General features: G+C 43.6%; 1 protein-coding gene across 1 annotated transcript in view; it reads left to right on the top strand.

Annotated features, from left to right (window-relative positions):
- Positions 1 to 20,318: 20,318 nt before the first annotated feature.
- The window catches only part of SVIL (supervillin), a 202,954-nt gene continuing 201,682 nt past the window's right edge, over positions 20,319 to 21,590 (top strand). Inside the window, exon 1 of the mRNA XM_025041258.1 lies at positions 20,319 to 20,514. The gene's annotated coding sequence lies outside the window, so the exon portion shown is untranslated. The remainder of the gene's footprint in view (positions 20,515 to 21,590) is intronic.

Consider the following 21,590-nt stretch of genomic DNA (forward strand, 5'->3'; position numbering starts at 1 on the left):
ACATTAAGTCTTACATTTCAACAAGTCTAGTTAACTAGATTTATTGTGGCGACCTTTCACGATATACACAAATATGAAATCATTATGTCGTAGACCTGAAACGAACATAATGTTCTGTGTTAATTGTACCTAAAAATACAAATAAAATAATAAAACACAATGTTCTTTAGTTACCACTGAAATAAAATTATATTGCGGAGGTAATGGTTAATGTTTACCTTTAGGATTTAAAATAATAATGTTAGAAGTTAATAACTAATATATAGTACTTATATAAATAATAGTAATAGGTCATCTTCCAACTCAAAAGAAGATCCAGTTTATAAAATAAGATGGTGAGACCAGTAATTTCCAGCCAGGAGACGGGGATTCTGTACCTTTTGGAAAAGCTCCTATACCAGTTTCAATAACCTTCTGACCTACCCCCTCTATCCGCCTCCTCGCCTACCTGCGCATAGTATGGCAGGTATGGGGAATCAGAACCCATGTGCCGATGGTGAGTCGGGAAAGCTCTGAAAAGGCCCTTATCCTTGTGTAGCCGCCCCTGAGCCCCTGTCCTTGGCAGAAACCACTGACAGAATAACCCACTGTGAGGCCTGATGCCATGCTTCCCTTTCTCCCCTATTCAATAGCTCAAGGAATATTGCTTTCCTTAGACACAGAGACCAGACTGTGTTTCTAAGTTCACAGAGCTGGAAGGAAATTCGGGTGACCATTCCCCCATCTTTCGGCCTCTAAGCAAGGTTATATTATGCATTCATGGTCTTCACTTTTTCATCAAACTCACCAGGTCTTATCCTTAAAAATGCAGAGTTCTAAGCACCTTTCTCAGAAGTGCTGCTTCAGTGGACACTGTTAAAGGTCCAGAAGTCCGCATTTTAAGTAAGCACTTGGCGGGGGGAGGGGAGTGTCTGGACCACACTTGGAGAAGCACTGACCTGGCACAAAGGAGGTTCTTAAACAAAAAAAGAAGTTAGTGATTGAATTAATAAACTGATAAGAAGACTAAAAGAGAATTCAGAAAACTCTAAAGTAGTGAATTTTTAAATCTTTTAATCAAAGCATTTGCTCAAATAATTTTTTTTAAATCAAAGAATTTTATTTTGAAGACTAATATGTAAAATAAATAACCACCAACTCCTCCAGTTGTTGAGAAAGGCAGTGTCGGCGCCCTCCGGGTCCAGCAGGTTGACCGGCAACTCCTGCTCTAACATGCCCGGGAGAGGCTGAACGACAATGAGTTTTGGTGAAAGTGAGTAGAAGGTACTTATTAGACAGATAAAATCAAAAGGCCTTTCTGATCGCATTGGATTTGAGGCCCAGCAGGGATGGAAGATGTGGGATGCACCCACTCCTCGGCTAGCCTTTCCTCACGCCCCAAACCGCTCATGATTTCCTAGTTTATATCCCTAACCATGTCCTCCCTCTGGGACCCCAGACTCCTAGATCCAACCTTCTACTCTACCACTTCGTTAGTCCACAACTAGTAGACATCACAGTCTTAACATATTGATTTCCTCAACACACACACACACACACACACACACACACACACACAGGCACACACACACACGCACACACACACCCCAGCACCAGCATACCACAAAACCCATCTTCTCTATCACAGTAAATAGTAACACCATCTATTTAATTGCTTAAGCTAAATATCTAGATTTATTTCTGTAGCAGAGGTAATGTTCTGTGTTTCACCAAATCCCATTTCATTTTTTGATTCCTGGGCATACAGGAAGATTGTATTTTCTAGCTTCCCTTTCATTCAAGTAGGGGCCATGGGATATGAATGGAAACTGCACTTAATGTTTCTGCATCTCTTGCCCTGCCTCACAGGGTCATAGAGATACTGTATTCTGAATGGGATACAACCACAGATGAAGGAGGCTTCACCTACCTGGGTCCCTGAATGAGGGTATGGAGCAGAGAACCCCTCCCTCACCACTTACCAGTCAATATTTAGAAATATGACATGAGCTAGAAATGAACTTCTGTTGTATTAAGTCACAGAAATTTTGGGGGGTGGTTACCATACTCTAGCCCAGCATTAAATATCCTAATATATTGTCTTTTCCTCACCCCAAACATCCAATTAATTAGCAACCTGCAGACTCTGAAACATAGCCTGGGTTTTTCCAACCCCCTGCAGGCCCACCACTGCATGCCAGGGGCTCTTTGTGATCCACCTACCAACAGTGGTGGTGTCTTTATTATTGTGTGGCCCCAGCCGGTGAAATATCAATCACCAAAATCCCACTTTAAAGTGTACTTTCTTAGGCCATTTCTGGTACAAGTCCTCAGAGGCTGGGATCCTGGGAAGCTCATTCAGAGATAGAAGTTAGCATGCAGGAAGTTTATTAGGGAGCAATCTCAGATTCGCACCCATGGGTGGAGGAAACAAAGCAGAATTGTGCTTCCAAGGGACCAATAATGTTCTACTTCTTAAGCTGAGTGATGGGTTTATAGGTATTTATTTAATCAATATTCTCTAGTCTGTACATTTATTTTATCCATCCTGTTTTAAATAAATGGTGTATTTCACAGTATTAAGACTTCTTTTTTTAAATTCTTAAGAGGGCCGGATCATGGTAGAGAATCTGATAAAATGCTCTAATATCAGAATTCCTGTCATTCCTGGCATGTTGTCTTGTGCAACCATTTAAATTCTCTATACTTCAGTTTCTTTGAATATAAAATGGTTATTGTAATAATGTTTACTTCATATAGCTGTGGAGAACATTAAATGAGATTATACGTGTGTAATGGGTTAAATACTGTCCCTCCAAGATTCACTTCCACTTGGAACCTCAGACTGTTACCTAATTTAGAAACATACTTAGCAGATGTAATCAGTTAAGATGAGGTCATTCTAGGTTAGGGTGTGCCCTAAATCCAGTGACTGCTGTCCTTATAAGAAAAGGGGACTGCACTCAGAGATACATGCACACACACAGGAGGAAGCCATGTGATAGAAGCAAAGATTGGAGAGATGCAGCTACAAGCCAAGGAATGCCAAGAATTACCAGCATCCAACAGAAGCTGGAATGGGCAAGGAAAGATTCTTCTCTAAAGCCTTCAGAGGAAGCATGGCCCTGCCAACACCTTGATTTTGGACTTCTAGCCTCCAGAACTGTCAGGGAATAAATGTCTATTGTTTCCAGCCACCTAGTTTGTGGTGCTTCGTTACAGCAGCCACTGTATACTAATACAGCCTGTAAACTCTTAGTTGGCCCTTGACACAGAGAAAGTTCTCACTAAAAATTAACAATGGTTATTAAGTTTAAACATCTGTGCCAATCGTTTGACTTGAAACTTTCTCTCTTGTTGTTCAATTCCAGCTCGAACATCTAAACACTGTAGGTACGTGAGTATTAAGCTCTCCTTCTGGCTTGTAACTCCATGAGAAAGAAACTAAACCTTAAGTAGTTTTTGCATCTCTTGTAGCACCAAGTCCCACAGTAATAAGGATGTGAGTGCTTACTATGGAGGAGGAGCAGTGCTAGGCACGGGAAGTATAAAGATGACTATGCTGCTATCTTTGCCCTTGATGAGCTGGACATTTTTGTGGAGAGATGGTCAGACAGTTGAGTTCTGTGGGACTATGTGGTAAGTGCCATAACAGAGGCAGAGCGAAGAGGACTGATTTATGTTCACTTGGGTGTGCAGGGCAGACTTCACACAGGAGGGCACCTTTTAGCAAAGATTTGAAGTGTTTTTAAGCAGAGGAGGACAAGTGAAGGCAGGTTTTCCAGGCATCCGCAAAGACCAGATTGCGATGGCCTGGTGGGCAACACTAAGGTGTTTGAGCTCTATCTTGCAGAAATAAGAAACAATCAAAGTGTGATCGCATTTAAATAGATGATTTGGGATCAATGCCAAATGCCATTCTGCGAAGGAAACTTTCACTGCGAAGTCTCAATATGACAAGCACTGTCGTGGTCACTGCAGGCTCATCTGGGGACTCTTTTCCTCAGTCCCTTTGAAATAAAAGGGAAACTTGGAATTTTCTCACATGCTGCATCATGGGTGATGTTGAGCTGAGGAGGCATAAAGCTTCCAAGAGAGTCCAATAAAAATAGAATGTGATTTAGGGAACTAGACAGACAAAGTAGTGAGGACAAGAGAAAAAGAGGGAAATGAAGGCAAAAGTAGTTATGCTGCCTCTTTCTGTGAACTTTGAAAAGATTCCAGCCTCAAGTGAAAAGTCGGTTAGGCAAGTATGAGCTCGTCCACATTCTGGGAGTTCTGGGAAGGTACAGGAGTAAAAGATGACAGCCTATGAAATCAGTCAGCAGACCCGAGCTGCTAAGGGTAGGCAAGGTCTTTCAACTAAGAGCTGAAGCAGAATACCCAGCTCGTCCCGTGACTCAGCAGAAACAATGGCATCTCAAGATGACGAGAGGCTGAACACAAGCCAGGTCCCTCAGCAAGCCCATAGGCAGCTCCCAGAAGGATTTGGGATCACCACAAAGGTTCAGTCAGATTGCAGACTGAGGTTCACCAGGAATTATTACCCACTCTATATCTATATGTAGCCTTTTCAAAATTTGATACTTGTATAGTTTAGTATTTTCTATTTATTTCATGGTTTTTCTTTTAAATCAACTTTATTGAGATATAATTTTAATTCAATAAAAGGTACTTATTTTAAATGTACATTTTGATGAGTTCTGACAAGTTTATACACCCAAGTAACCACCACTACAATCAGATACAGAACATTTGCTTCACCCCAGAAAATTCCTTTGTGTTGCTTCCCAGTCAATCCTTCCGCCCCCAGCTCCAGGCAACCACTGATCTGCTTTCTGTCACTGCAGATTAGATTGGTCTCTTCTGGAATTTCATATAAATGAAGTACATAGTCTTTTGTGGGTCAAGCTTCTTTTACTCAGTATGTTCCTGATATCCACCCATGCCATTCTGTTTTTATGGCTGACTAGCATTTTATCGTAAGCATATTCCTCAATTTGTTTTTCTGTTGACCTATGGATGGAATTAAGGTTGTTTCTACTTTTTTGGCTGTTATAAATTACGCTTCTATGAATATTTGTCTACATGTCATTTTGTGCACATGTGCTTTCATTTCTCTTAGGTAAATATTAGAAATAGGATTTCTGGCTGTATCCCTTCAAGTGCATCTTTTTTTTTTTTTTTTAATCTCACCCCGCCCCACCACTTCCACTCTTGACCTATGGATGTTGTCGTCTCCCCTTAAGAACTGGATCTCTGAAGGTGGGGTGTCTCCTCTCACTCTCTCGGGGCACGCACCTGGGGGGCCTGGCTCTGCAAAGATGACGTGCTAATCACTACTCTATGAAATTACCCCCAAGTGCATCTTTATAAGGAAGTGCCAAACTGTTTTCCATAGCGGTTGCATAATTTTGCTTTCCCACCAGCAATGTATGAACATTCCATTGCTCTACATCCTTGCTGACACTAGCTATAAACTTGGTATGTCTTTTCAATTTTAGACATTCTAATGGGTGGGTCGTGCTTTTAATTTGCACTTCTCTGATAACTAATGATATTGAGTACATTTTCATGTGCTAATTGGCCATCCTTGTATGAAATGTCTTTTCATTTTTTATTGGATTACTTCTTATTATTAAGTTAAAGAGTTCTTAAATATTCTGGTACAAGCATTTTGTCCCATGTATTATAAGAACCCTGAAAATACTATAATTTCCCCCGTTAAATTACATTGGCATCTTTGTCAAACATTAATTTTCCGTATATATGTGGGTCTATTTCTGGATTCTCTTCGGTTTCTTTGTTCTGTGTGTCTATTCATACATTAATACCACATTGTCGGGATTCCTATAGCTTATGGTAAGTCTTAAAATTAGGTGGCATAAGTCTTCCAACTTTGCTCTTTTATTTCAAAATTATTTTAGCCATTACAGATCTTTTGTATTCCTATGTAAGTTTTAGAATCAGCTCATCAATTTACCTATTTTTATTTTATTTTATTTTATTTTTTGAGAAAGTAAAGAAGTGGGGAAAGGCCAAGGAAACTAGAGATTAATCAATTTACCTATTTTTAAAACCTGTTGGAATTTTTATTGGGATTGCATTGGTTCTATAGATCAATTGGGAACAAACGACATGAATACAATATCTTCCAATCCCAGAATGTATTATATTTCACCATTTATTTAGGTCTCCTTTATTTTTCTCAGCAGCACTTTGTAGATTTCATTGTTCAAGTGTTGCGTATATTTTGCAAAATTCTTCCTTAAGTGATTTTGATGCTATTGTCAATGGTACTGGTTATTGTAATTTCAATTATCAACTGCAAAATTCGTCCTTAAGTGATTTTGATGCTATTGTCAATGGTACTGGTTATTGTAATTTCAATTATCAACTGCTTGTTGCTGGTTTAATATATGTTTGAATATAACATTCTGTTAAGATTATCCTATGTCTTAGTCATTAACGACAGCAGCGGGCAAAAGGTATGTGCTAAACAGAAGTACTCTTGAAATTATCTGAAGAAATTTATGAAAAGTGCATATGGATGGAAATGCTGCCTACTACGTGGCTTTCACTAAAAATGAGTCCTCAACCAGAAGCTAGCCACCGTCTGAGGGGACCCTCCCTGGCAGTTTAGTCATCCCAGAGACCCAAATTCTCTGAGTCTGACTCTATGGGAAGAAGAATTAAGGGTGTTTGAATAGTGGTTCATAAACTTGGAAGAGGAAAGAAAGTTCTTCACCTAAACTTCTCAGAATCCCCTGGGCAATTTCGCAGAATCACCAGAAATTCTGATACTCAATCCTCACGCAAGTGTCTTGCCTCCTGTTCCCACTCCTATAATCACCATGATCTCAGACCAAGATATTGATGGGAAAACAGTGGATCTCTCAGTGTCTGGGGGTGGAAACTAGTTCTGAATGATATGGGGTCATTTGTAAGATGAGTACTTAGTGTGGGGCCCTGAAGAAAAGTCGTTCTCAACCAGTAATTCCTGCTACAATGTTATTGTACCACAAGTTGCAATAGGTCCTGGTGGGAATGCTTCAGTTCCTCATGAATATGGAAACAGTCTACAGTGCCCTGTGGGAGGATTTGGGGATTTTTGGTGGGAGGGGCATTAAAGGAAAAGGGAAAAGGAGAAAACTCTGGAGTGTTCACACACTGTGGATAGCATTCAAAATATACACAATAAGAGGAAAAAAGCAAAGAAAGACCAGTTGGAGAACAGAAAACACACTTCCTCCCTTCTACTTGTAGAGTCCAGGTAGTTGACTAATACCTGCTAGCTGGACCTGTGGGGCTGGACCGACTAATTTAAAAAATACAAGAATATTCATGAAGATTGTCCAGAGAGTCCTCTGCATTAGCCAAGCAAACTCCTGTCCATCCTTCTAAGCTCATCTCAGTAGTATTTCCTCTGTGAAGCCCGTTCTCAGTTACCCACATTAGCAGCTCTTCCTTCCTGTTCACACAGAACTTGTCCTTCTAAGCTCATCTCAGTAATACTTCCTCTGTGAAGCCCATTAGCAGCTCTTCCTTCCTGTTCACACAGAACTTTATTCATAACTCAATTTTTGTACTTCATTGAATAATTATAGCTATTTCATTTGCATGTCTCTCCCCCACTATACTAGGGGCAAGTTGCTTCAGTAATCACTTTTTATCTCCACGTCAGACTTCGTCTCTGAGCTTGGTTCCCATAAAATCTAGCTGTCTTTTCTTATATCTCTGTTTGGGCCCATTGAAAGGACCTCAAAATAAAAATATCCAAGGCTGAACCCACAACGTCCTTTCCATTTGCAGGATTCGCTCTCTCTTGGTAAATAACTTCTCTGTTTGTCTAGTTGGCCAAGCCAAAAATGTACAGTCATCTGTGACACCCATCTCTCAGTCATTTTCCACACCCACATCACTCTGTGATTTTACTTCCTAAATATCACTAGAGTTTCATCATGTTCATCCATTCTCTCTGGCATCACCCTAGACCAAGCCTGCAGCATTCTCTCTGCTGTACTCTTGTAATATCCTGTTTGTGATCTCCCCACATGTGTTCTAGCCTTTCTCTGAACCATTTCCCCCACTACAGCCAGTGTGATTTCTGAAAATTGCAAATCTGATCCACCATCACCCTGTGTATAACCTTTCAACGTCTTCCTTTCCTCTTAGAGTAAAGACTCATCTCTAACATCACTTACAAGTCCCTGAGTGGTCTCTGGCTGCCCAACCTCGCCAGCCTCTTCTCACTTTCTATGCTCCAGCTGCACTGGCCTCTTTGCTCCAGCTGCACTGGCCTCTTTTTCTTTAACTTCCTTTTTAAAAATGTTTTATTTTTTAAACATTTCAGACTTCAAAAATAGTGCAAAGATTTCCCATATACCTTTCACCCAGCTTCCTTCAATGTGACCCTCTTACATAACCATATAACCATAACCTTACATATAATTATCAAAAAGAGGAAATTCAGATTACAACACAATACCATTAACTAATCTACAGAACTTACTTGAATTTCAACTTCTCATTGCATTTGGGAGTCCCGTCTCCTTAGTCGCCAATCTGGAACAGTTCCTTATTCCCCCTTGGTTGTTCATGACCTTGACATCCTTGAAGAACACAGGCTGGTTATCTAGTAGCATGAGTCTCAGGGTTTATCTGATGTTTTCTCATGTTTAAATTCATATTATACATAATTTGGAAAGAATATCACAGAAGTGATGTTGTATTCTTCTCAGTGTATCGTATCAGGAAGCATGTGATATTAATGTCTCATTACTGGTGAGATTAACTTTGAACCCTTGGTTAAGATGGTGTCTGCCAAGTTTCTCCATTATAAAGTTACTCTTTGTTGGAGTGGTGGGGGAGAAGAGAGATTTGCAATGTATGTAAGTATTCTGTTTCTCTCTGTCATCACCCTGTGGGAATTGATGCTTACGGTGCAAAAATTCTGAGGCATTAACTATTGCTTCTACCTGCCAATTTTATCATCACTTGATTCTTGTATACGATGATTATTACTGTGGTATTTTTTTAAATGATGGCTTTCTACTTCCATCATCCCTTTTATATTTATTAATTGAAAAGCTATTGTAAGGAGCAGCTTTCCTCCCCCATTTATTTATTTATCCAATAGTTGATTATCACTGTGGACTGGTGGAGATTTATTTTATTCTATGAGCTATAACCTCTTGCTATCATTATATATTTTGTTGCTCAAATTGTCACAAATTTTGGACTTGCCCTTCTTTTTCATTGCCCGACTATAACAAGCAGGCATCTGCACCAGGCCTTCGAACTCCTATTATAAACTTTTACAGTGCTATTTACTTTTTCTTCGTAGCCCTTAACATATTTTGAAATTAAACTCTTCTCTTGTGTGAACGTGTCTGAAGACAGAGATTGTAACTGTGTTTTAGCCTAACATATTAATAAGCATTCAGTAAATCATTTAGATTGAATTAATAAGTGAAGGAACTTAATATCTGAAAGTAAATGTCTTGTGGTCTTTACAGAAATGTCAGACTGAATTTTTACTCCAAGAGGTTTTCCTCTCATGGTTTCAGATAAGATACTATTGATAAACAGTTTGATACATATAAAATTTTTTTTAAAAAAATCATTGAGTATGACTCAGTGACTTAGGTTTCAGATTATTTCTGGATGGTCTCAATTTCATTCAGGTTATCGTATTTTGTCTTTTTTTTTCCTTGCAATGGTAAAAATATACTTGCATCCATGTCTCATGTATGACCTGTCACAACTCTGCAGTGTCTTATAAAGAGTTACTTAATTTTGACACTGAATTGCAGAGAAAAATGTGTAATTGGGTACAAAGAGCTCTGCAAAATTCATTGTTCTCTCAGCGTTGTTTGTCTGTTATAAGTTTTCTTCATTCAGGACATGGCAGGTGACATATTTATAAGTTAGATGTTAACGCTTATACCAAACCTTCAAAATCAATTCCACACTCCGTTCAAATAGGATTCTTACTGAGCAGATTTCATTTCGAACTTGGAGACTTGGAGTGCCAAGTTTTTCTGATATTTAAAAACAGAAAGCAGGGGCTACAAGAGCAGACAGCCAGTTTGAGGATGGTGTCCCTGGGTTACATTCTGATTTATTTTCATAAGGTGGTTCCCAGGTGGATGTGAAGAAAGAGAAAATTATCCTAACAGGTGAGAGTAGTTGAGTACATGTGCAATCCAGCTCAAAGGCCATACAGATGTTGGGGTTTTCAATCATTTGAGCCTGCCAGATTTCATAAAGGAACATAAGGAATATTACTTGGGAAAAAGATGAATTTCTTGAGGCAAATTCCTGAGATAAGCAAGGTTTCTCTCTAACTTCTTTCTTTAGCCTTAATTTGGAATGTTCAAATGAGCAAAGATCAGGTTTGCCTATCAGCTTGGAAGGCAGTATCTTTCTCTGAGGCAACGATAGGCATACTTACTGTCCAATATACTAAAGATAATATCTCCACAGCGCAGCAGGTATCAGGAAGTATGAAGGGGCTGAGATTTACCTTACTTGCAAGCTAACAATTTAGCCTGCCAAGTTTTGTGTGTGTTTCCAGGAGACATGAGACTCCTGGGTCAGAGACAAAGGACCATCTATTACTCAACAGCAATAGCAATAGTTAGCGCTTCAGAATTTTTGCACCATAAACATCAATTCCCACAGGGTGATGACAGCTACACACGCAGTGGGTTACATTATAGGAGAGGAACTGTGTGCTTAAGGAAACTGGCTCTTTTTTAATGGGCACTAAACATATCTGCTGTGCAATGGAGATATTATCTTTATTATACTGGACAGTAAGTATGTCTATCTTTGTTTCAGAGAAATATACTGTCTCTACCTTCCAAGTTGATAGGCAAACCTGATCTTTGCTCTGGGGGAGACAGAATTTCTATTTGTCAAGCTTTTTCCTACAAGCATCCTCAAAAACATATCTGGAACAAAAGGCAGTCAGTGCATTGATCACAAAACATGCACAAACGCAAGAGAATCATGGAGAATTTTATTCCAATAGCATGTTTATTTATTTCTCCTCTTATCAAAGTTTCACTATATATACCCAAATGTCCCTGATCTCTTTCTGATGACCCCTACACACACACTAAAACTTTGAGCTTGTTTTCTGCTCAAAATCCTTAGGACATTTATCTGTCGTGGTAGGGCAATCTCTGTATTTATATACATTTTAGGCAAGTGCCAGTTGGTACGAATGCCTAAGAAAGAAGTCATTTTGTCGGTGTAAGTAGATGGAAGGAGCTCCTACCACTCCTGATTTCTCAATCCATAAGCACTAATTAGTGATAATGCATTACCATATGTCTGGAACACAGTAAACACTCAATAGATGTTAGCTATTAGTCAAAATATGCTAGGCTTTTGCTGCAGTAATAATTATCTCAAAATATCAAAGTGTGTTTTTTTTCTTTGTCATGCTAATTACCCATTCCAGGTAGCCTGGAGGCACTGCTCTCACTCCAGGACACAGGCTGATAAGATGGCCATTGTCTGAAACCTTGCTGGTCCCCGGAGCAGAGGAAAAGAACTCTCTTGAGAGACTAGTACAGGCAATTAAATGCTCTGGCCCAGAAGTCACAGAGATCATTTCAGTTCACAGCTTACTGGCCAGATCTGGTGACATGGCCCCATGAGGGAGCCAAGAAGTACAATGCTATCATGCGCCAGAAGGCAGAGGGACAGATTACTTGGAGAACAGCATAAAAATTATTATAACTTTTATTATAATTATTATTAATAATTATAATAAAAACATATCCTGTGGCAGAGGACATCATCACTGACTACTGAGCAACATTTTGATCTTTTTTGGGGGGTAATAGAACCCCAATTTTGTTCAAGTCCCTTTCCCTCCAGAGTCACTTGTCCTCAGGGGAACAAGGCTGACACCTTCAACACCAGTGGTGGGTCTGATTGGTCAAGGGGCACTGCCATCTCTCTGGCTGGTGACTGATTTAGGAATGGGTATATGGAATTTGGGCCAATGGCATGCAAACAGAGGCTTCAAGTTCCTGGAGGCTTAAGGAACTTATTTCTTAGTCTTCTTAAAGAGCTTCCAGAAATGACTTTCTCTTTCTTTTTGTGGACATTATTATCAAGCACAGGCAGGAGGCTTAGAAGATGTTTGAGGATGAAGCTCAACAAAAGAACCCACAGGGAAACGGAGCAACCTAGAGTCACTGGACTGAGTGACTCCTGAAACCTTCTGTGCTTCCCGCTGTGGGGCCTCATTACCAAGCCAACAGGAAGAGGATTTTCTGTTACTCTGAACTGAAAGCAACCTAACCAATGCTACTATCTTTCTGTTAACTTTGGGAAGTAAAGGGCGGTGTAGAGTATGGGGAAGGGCAGAGTTGGGACAACTAGTACCACAGGTAACAAGACCTCAGAAGTAGCAACAATCAGAAAGTGTGCATGATATCTAAGGTCCAGCACCAAGCCTGTCCACTACCCCGGAAAAACCTAGCCATGAGCCCTGACAACATAGGCATTTTGCTGGCCGGCTCTGCAACTGTAGTCTTAATCTCTTAAGAAAGATCTATTACACCGTCTGGAAGAAAGTACTATTCTTAAGACCCATGAGTAGCCCCAGATTTTGATCTTCAGCACAGATTTCCTGAGAGTTTTGAGCCCTCTTGAGGGATGTGCCTGCCGGTTTAACTGTAATTTTCAGGATTCGTTCATAGGACAGTCCTATAACTTAACTGCAAACCTCCCGGTCACATCAGCTGAGCTTCTGCACACAGACTTGTTCAAGCATAATAGAAGAGGCTTCGATTTCCATAGGTCGAGCGATCCCTTTGGATGGTTCCAGTGCACTTAACTGTCATGGCTAAGCAAGTCCATTGGCTTTAATTTTCTGGAGTAAGGTTTCTTTAAGACTTTTCTTACATCATCTTCTCCAAGGCTTATCAGGCTAAAGTCAGAAGGCACATCTTAGATCAGTTTCCCCAGCAGGAAAAGCTTCTGCCAGCCTCTGACTGCATGGCTGGTCTTTGATTTCCTGTGCTGTGCTAGTTTGTACGGAAGTGGAGAATGACTTGTTTTTTATCCTGCCGTAATAAATACAATCCCGATTTAGAGGTAGGCAAGTTTTTATAAGGAGGATAAAAGGGCTGTTTTTAATAAACAAGAGTGGAATGATAAAGATCTTTCTACAGTAGCTCAGCGTTAGAACAAAAACATGAAGATTCCAGCTACGTGAAGGATTTTGTCCGCTGCATGATCAACACCCAGCCGTTTGCTATCTTGCTCCAAGAACAGAACTGCAGGAAATGGATTTAAATTGAGGCAAATGGGCTTTGGGTTAGACTGGGCTTGAAAGAAGTTCAGGAAGCTTTAAAAAGAGTCCAAATTGTTGGGTTGTCATCTGTCTCCTGCAGTTGTAGTGAGCAACTGAGGTGAGTAAACCACTCCAGAGCTCTCACTGGTCATATGGAAGCAGGAACGGTCACTACCTAGACCACTGTTGCAGCTGGTTGGGATGGCATTTTCAAGGTCACTCAGGTGGTTTTGTGCTGGCATAAAAATGAGTGTCTACTCTCTGTAGCAAATAGTTAAGGTAACAAGACTCTTGAAATGCTAGCAGATAGTCTTCTGAGGTTTTCTTTCCACCTTTCTTTACTAGCTAATTTCTATACATCTGTCGTGACTTAGCCCCATGTAAGTGTCCCCTGGCACCTCTGTTTTTATGCCTCTACTTGAGTGCTGGCACAAGGCACCATGGGTGGCACCTAAGCCCAGACCCTGGCTTGTCTAGAAGTCAGAGTTTGTGGAGACCAGTGTCAAGAGGCACCCCTGAGAGGCTCCACTGATGGCAGGATATTAGCTAAGCAACTCTGAGGATCCTGAGAATTACTAAGGAAACCCAGGGCAAAGCTAACTTTCTTTCAGCCAGAGCAATGGAGGTTGGCCTTGCAAGGGGCCCAAGATCCACTGGGAATGACAACATAGAAAAATTACTTAGACATCCTCGGACTTCATCCTTGGTGATCACAAATAATTCCCTTTGTTATCGCGAATGCAAAGATGGCAGTCTGTAACTTTTCACTTAGTGTTTGGCACAGGGCCCGAGAAGCTCAACAAAAATTTGTTGCAAAAAACAAGTGATACGCTTGTGATGAGGTACGAAGGGGCCATCTCATCATCCACAGACTGCTGACAACACTGAGCAAGTCTGAAGTGGTTCTCATTCAAATAAGTGATTACCTGCGAGAATGATGGTTGAAGCTTTCACTTGTAACCGGTTATATCGATAGTCAGTACTTGCTAACCACTTACTGTGTTTGAAGTATTATCCTAAGTTCACTACAACAGTCCTCAGAAGGGCGTGTTCTTATTACCTCCAGTTTATAGGTGAGGAAACTGAGGAACAGTGGGGGTAAATAACCAATCCAAAGTAACATAGCCTTGAACCCAAGCAGGCTGGCTCTGCAACCCTCAGAGAATGAAGAGGAAGTGAACTTTAGTGTTAACTAGAAAACAGGCTTCAGCCAACAGGAAGCTGGAAGGAGGAAGTGACAGGTGAGGCAGAGAGTAGGCAAAAATCAAGTAGATAGTAGAGGAAGGTTTACCACCAATTTTCATAGCCAAAAAATGTTGGCCGTGCCAAAATAAGCAGAGCGTAAAGGAAATAACTACACAGCCTCCTAGAGCCACTATTTTGAAGGAGATGAGCAACTTCTGCCTTATCTATATTTTCAATTTTTGTTAGAACCTTCACTCATACATTCTTCTTGGTACCCAAACTATTGCTCATTTTAAAGATATTAAAGAAGGATTTATTAATTTTAAAATTACACAGAATAAGAAGTCAAAGATAAAATATAGCTGAAGGATCTTCTCTGGATTTAGGGGAAAAGTTTTCCATTGACACCCATCTAGTTTAGTTTAGATGCTTGAGACGTGGCCAATGTTGTAAAATAATATCAAAGAAAATTCCTCCAAGAATTTTTTTAAAAACACGTTTTTTTGCCAACCTATCCTTGTGTGCATGTGAGTGTGTGTGTGTGTGTGTGTGTGTGTGTTTGTGTGTGTGTTTTCCAAAAACTGAAGAAGAGAATCTGGAACCTATTTTAAAGTTTCGTTAAAACTCATTCTTGCCACAGTCTCATTTCTTTCAGATTTTGTCCATCTTCCATGATAAAATGTTATTCTATAATAATCTTCATGGCCAAGTGCATTTCTACTTAGACGCAGGGGAGCAGAAAAGTTGTCTTCTACAATTTTTTTTTATTATTATAATTTTGGCTATCTCTGGTCCTCCCCATCTGTCTTTCTTTTTAAAAAATTTTATCTGTATTCTGCTGGCCCAAATTTTCATTATTCTAATCTACTCAGACATGAATGATTTAAGCGATGAAAAAAAATATATAGTAGCGATAATACGTATTCTTTATTTACATGGCAACCTTCTTTTACAGATTCTAAACTTTAGACTAGGGAGTGAGAACATCGCCTTCTAAATATTTGTGGGCTGGATCTAGGTTCCTTGGTTGAAGGCATTTAATAATGGATGGAAATACTTGGCATAACTCTCAAGGTTATAGTTTTGTAAGGGCTGCTTGCTTGTTATTTTCTTTTGTTACATAATCCTATCTCATTCCTGCCCCTCTCTCACTAGGTTTTCCAGATTTGTGGACTATCGGAAATTAGAAAATTCAGTTTTTGAACTGATCGTATTTCTTGAGCACTCAAGAGCACAGATGGCTCTGAGTTTCTTACATCTTCAACTTTATCACAAAGCAAGTGATACTTTTAGTTCAGCAAAGGTTAACTTAATACCATACTTTTCATCTTGGGACATTTGGTGGAAGCCGGGTGAGGAATTCCATGTCACTGCACGTCTTGCTCATGTTTGTGAACCTCAGGGAACACCAGCAATGTCTGGCGACAAACCAGGCTTCCCTCATCTTGTCTGTGTTACTGATTTCATTTCTTCTTATTCCCTGACAGACTCCAGTCAAGAGAACATCCCAAATACATCTTACACATTTTCACCCATCTCTGTGCATACACCAGTCAATAAAACCATTTACGAGGCACCTACTATGTGCAGAGGGAGGACTGTATTTCACTCTCCATCCTGCCAATTCCTTGATTAAAAGACGGGCTCGAGATTTCTCTTTCCAGAAAATGTTCTCTGCTTAATGCCCACTCCCTTCAATATCTCCATAAATGTGTGTCCTCAGGTGAGCACAGCTCCACTACTGCCCAAGACAGTATTGCTCTGGCTTTTTGATCATGACCCACAGGAAGGAATAAATTTGATTGACACAACAACCCTTGTACACACACACACACACACACACACACACACACACAACTCACAAATACAGTTAACCAGAAAAAAATGTTTCATGAAAACTATACCTACTTCTTGCCAAGTAGGATGTCTTTGAGTATTTTAAAATCTAATTATATTTCATAAAACAAAAATGCTCAAAATTGATTTCATAACTATCAGTTTGAAATACTCAAAGGAACTCTGGATATTTAGGAAGCATAGAAGTTAATTAGAGATTCTAAAGGATGAACCTATAATTTAAACAAAAGATGACTTAAGAGTGTTCACAAAGTATCATCAGAAAAGTGAAGATTGCTCCAAATAAAGTATTTGCAAATAAAGCCTAAGTTTTACAAGATCGTGTGAATTTCTAAGAATTAATTCATTCCTTAAAGCCAACTTTCTTTTTTTGAGCTCAAGTCTAATCTAGGCTTCAGACGTATAAACAGGATAAGGTTCTTTTCCGCTAGGAGCTCATGATTTAATGGAGATTGATCAGAAATGAGCCTCTGGAGGGAGACGAGAAAAGGAACTTGAATTTTCTCCTGAAACTTAAAGGGAATCCATTGAGAGCTGAACCAGGTTTCTAGTTTTGAAAGATCTAAAGGCTGGTGAGTAGACTCACCCAAACAGTTAAAGTGCTGTGATTAGAGCGGGAAGGACTTAAAATCTAGTAAAGAAATGGCCCTTTCAACTCAGCAATGTGGAGGGTGCTGGCTGAGAAGCCAGGCTGGAGCAACAGGTCTAGTTAGGAGGCTGGTGCTCAAAATCAGTACAAAGGAAGGGCCTCGGCCCAGGCAGTGGTGGTAGAAACGGAGAAGGGCAGAGGCCTCTGAGAGACATCAAGGGCACAGTAGCAGGTGGATTAAAGCATGCCAGGTCTCAGATGACTCCCAGGCTTCCAGCAGGCATGACCAGAGTGGCGTTTGTGCCATCTACACAGACAGAAAATGCAGGGGGAGGACACAGTTTGGGGAAAGAGCTTACTGATGGACACTGAGTTAGGAGTGCCTATGGGGATGCAATACCCACTTTGATTTGGAGCTTGGGGAGAGAGGTCTGGCCTGGTGTTAAATGAAGCCACCGAGCAAAGATATGAAGTAGGACCAGCAGAAGACTGGAAATGCAGCCTTGGGAAGGCTCCAAATTCAGGGCAATTACTGATGTGCTGAATATTAGTCATTCGATAGCTCTAGTTAGTGTGGGGTCAGTACAGACAGCCCTGTCCTCACTTTCTTTCTTGCCTCCTCTGAGCTGTAAATGTGACCAGAGCACTCACAGAGAGCAGGAAAAAGACAAGACTAGTGGATTTATTCCTTCCTTCAGGAGCCTCTGGAAATGACGGAGGTACGAGGCAGAGGGCATAACTCCAACAGAGCCTGGACGAAGGTAAGGGTGACTCTGTACCTAGTCATTAGCAAAAGGCAAAAGGCCATTTCTGAAATGTTGGCTAGGCAGGGATCCCAAATTCCTGACAGATTCCTAATATTTTCAGATTGGAGTGTTATACTGATATCTTTCAGAGGATCGTAAACTGACTTGAGAGGGCTGTTTCTTTACTCCATTGTAAGTCCTTCCAGCTCTAATCACAGCACTTTAACTGTTTGGGTGAGTCTACTGGCCAGCCTTTAGTGGAGGCATAGGGATGGAGCAGGGACTAGGGAAGGCAGAAGTTCAACTTCTGTTCTAGTATCTTAGGGACAGTGCAGGTCACTGTCACAGGCTAAATTGTTGTGTCCCTCCTCGGAAAAAAAAAAAAATTCTTCTGTTAAAGTCCTAACTCCCAGTACCTTGGAATGTGATTGTATTTAAAAAGATAGAGTTTTTAAAGAGGTAATTCCGTTAAAACGAGGTCATGTGGGTGGGCCCTAATCCAGCATAATTGGTGCCTTTATAAAAAGAGGAGATTAAGACGCAGATTAAGACAAAAGAAAGACCATGTGAAGACAGAGAGAAACTGGCCACCTACACGGCAAGGAGAGAAGCCTCAGAAGAAATCGACCTTGCCCACACCCTGATCTTGGATTTCTAGACTCCAGAATTGTGAGAAAATGAATTTCTGTTGTTTAGGCCACCTCGTCTGTGAAACTTTGTTACTGCGGCCCTAGCAAACTCCGGAACCTTTCGCTTTTCTGACTGGCGTTTATACACTTGGTGTATACTGAAGAAGAAAAACGGGAGAGTCTAACGTTCTGAGGAAAAGAAGAGCTTGGAGGAAAAGTAAATGCGAACAGCTATCTCCTTAGACAAGTAGCACAAGTGGATTTAACATGTTTAAATTTATCTACTGCTTTAGCAGATTACCAAGTACTTCGCAAACCTTAACTCATTTAGTCTTCACAACTTTCTCAGCATCACCTGGGAACTTGTTAAAAACGCAAATTCTCAGTCCCTTGAAGACTTTATTAAAGAAGCAAAAAAAGGGTATCGGGTGGGAAGTTGGCAGCAATCTGTGTTTTAACAAATCTAGAAGATTCTGATTAGCTAAACTGTGATGTGTGAGAACCACTGAGATAGGGCATGGTCCTTCGTCAAGACCGTCAGTTGGGAAGGTGACGTGACTTTTTCACGATAGTGAGTGGCCCCGCAACGATGGTCTCCTTGACAACTGGCCCAGAGTGTCAACGACTCCAAAGTTCGCACACGCTGTTGGGCTTTATCCCTAGACTGAGTGGAAACGGAGCGCCGGCTCAGGGTCTCTAAGGTAAGCGGCGCCCTCCAGCCTCCGCAGCCGCGAGGACGCAGCGGCTGAAAGCGGGGAGCCCCGTAGCCGAAGCCGCCGGGAGCGTGCGCACGGGCGCGCGCGGAGGGGTGGGTGGGGCCGGCCCCGCAGGCCTGGCGCGCTGTCCGAGCCACTCAGAGCGCCCGGCGGCCGGCACCCGGGGGCTACAATTAATACCCGGCGCCGCCCGCCGCCCCAGGACTGGTGCTCCCGCAGTCTGAGGAAGAGGCGTCGGGTCCGCCCGGGTCAGTCTTGCAACTTGCTCTGCTCCTGCAGCTGTGGTGCTTGGGGCCAGGCAGACTCTGCCCAGCCCCTCTCCGAGAGACAGCGGGGACTGTGCGACAGCCGCCGAGGTCCTGCGCGTGTGTTCCCCCGGCCCACAGCCGCCACTTCTGTCGCCGCGGGGAACTTTGTGCGCGCGGCCGTCCCGGCAGGTGGGCGAGAACAGCCTGTGCGGCCCCGGCTCCGCAGGGGCGCGCGGAGTAGGTGAGCGGGTCGCGAAGTTGGGGTGCGAATGTGGACGCGGTCCATCGCAGGACGCGTAGGTTTTCTTTCCTGCAGTCTGGTTCCCTCCAAAGTTTCAGGACCTGAGGGCAGATGGGGTGGGGGGAGGTAGGCTAAACTGCTGGCAGTGTATTTACTTCGGCGAAAAAGAGAGTTAGTTACTCCTGTAGCCACTTCTCCCAGAGAGGGAGCGACAAGCCGACCCGGCCTCCAGACCTTCCGCTGGACCGGGACCCCATAGTTCCCGGCGCTGCAACTTCACCTGGACCTCGCTCCAAGCCTCTTCCTAGTCGTACGACCCGGGGAGGAGGAGTGTGACAGGCCACCGCCCTCCCCTCCGCGCCTTTAATTTGGGCAGAAGAGGGCTACTAAGATACAAGACACAAACTACATTTGCACACAGCACAACTGCTTTTCCAGTGTTTTAAAACAGGACATGTGCACGCGAGCCATCGCGATTTCCTTGGGACACTTCCTCGATGCAGGTCTGGACCTGCTGGCCCGCGAGTGGGGTGACTCGGCGCGCGTGGGTGCCTTGGGGCGCAGGGACAGCTCTGGTTCTCTTCGCCCGGGGTCTGGCCCAGGCCTGGTGGCCAAAGAGGGTCCCAGAGCGGTGGCCCCTGTTTTGCAACGGGGTGACCCGTTTGGGAGGCTTAGGGCGTCCCTGCGCTCGGCCGGGCTCCATGTTCCCGACCCTCCGCGCCGCTCCTCGCTCTGTCCCCAGGGTGCTCCCTCCTGGTGGCCCGGCAGAGGGCGCCAGCGCGGGATCGCTGCTCTGGCCGGCGGAGGGAGGGGACTTGTGTGAGCCTCCAGGTAAGTAGCAACAGTGAATCACCCGGAGACGGGGACCGATCCTCGCTTTGAGAGAGGAGACGGGGAGTGCCGGTGGCGCTGTTGACAAGTCCGGGCTGGCGAGGCGCGGTCTCCGAGAAGCGGCGATTCTGCCGACACTCCTCCCCCGGAGGTCTGGAGAAAGCTCGGGAAGGTGAGGAACGTCCCTTCGCGCGGTGGTCAAGGGGCAGGGAACGCAGCGTAGGGCTCAGGCCGGCGACACTACGACACTCAGCTGCGCTTTCCTCTCCGGGGCCGGAGGTGGGGTCAGTTTTTACTCTGGCGCTGTGAGGTCCTGCTGGGGGCGGCGGGCAGGGAAGGGGTGGCCGACTCCCGCGACGCGGCGACGGGGTGCTCCCGGCGGCCCGCGGGGTCCCCGAGCGGTAACAAAGGCGCTGCGCGGCCACTGCTCCCACCCACTTCCGTCCCCGGCGCGCCCTGGCGCTCGCCGCCCCGAGGTGCCGGCCGGGTCAGGATTTCCCTCTGCCAAGTTTCGGGAAGTTAGCCCCGCGGCCCGTTACGCGGGGAGGAGGGCGGGGGAAGGGGGCGGCCCGGGGAGGGGCACGCGTGTGCTCAGAACTGCGACAGCGCCTGTTTCTTTTCCGGGCGAGTGAAGAGGGCTGCCGTGGCCCCCGCGCCCCTCCTCCGGGTCCCGGGGTCGCGCCTCCCACCCGGCCCGCGCGGCTTTGAACTCCGCGCGCCTCGCGCCCAGGCAGCCCGCGGTCCACGCCCCTCCCTGTAGATTCTGGACGCGTGCGGGCTCCCCAAAGGGAGTGGTTTCGTCCCCCGTGACCGCCAGCAGTCCCCGGCACCCTGAGCGGAGCTCCAGAAGGCTGTAATTGCATTACTGTGAGTTAGTGGCAGCGAGGCTCCAGTCCAGGCCGCAATCTGGGTCAGGTGCGGGGTTAAGCGCTTCCGGCGCGGGCATTGCAGCTCTCGTGAGTCTGACAGTTTATTGCCATTGGAAGTTACCCAGAAGAAGAGAGGACAGCGGGGGAAATTAAGAGAGTTCCTTGTTTCCCCCAGATTGCGGTAACTTAACACAAACTCCAGCACATGCCCAAATACTGTCACTGAAATGGCAGAGGCAGCCTCTCCACCAAGCGCCAGAGGTTCCCCTCAGACTTAGGGGAAGGGAAACCCAGGGCCCTCTGCTCCGTGTGAAACCTTATCCCTCAGTAATCGATGGATAGAATTCACCGTGTTATCTTATCTGCCGCCACTCCCTCT

This window comes from Pteropus alecto, unplaced genomic scaffold (assembly GCF_000325575.1).
Source record: "Pteropus alecto unplaced genomic scaffold, ASM32557v1 scaffold269, whole genome shotgun sequence".
Taxonomy (NCBI): Eukaryota; Metazoa; Chordata; class Mammalia; order Chiroptera; family Pteropodidae; genus Pteropus; species Pteropus alecto.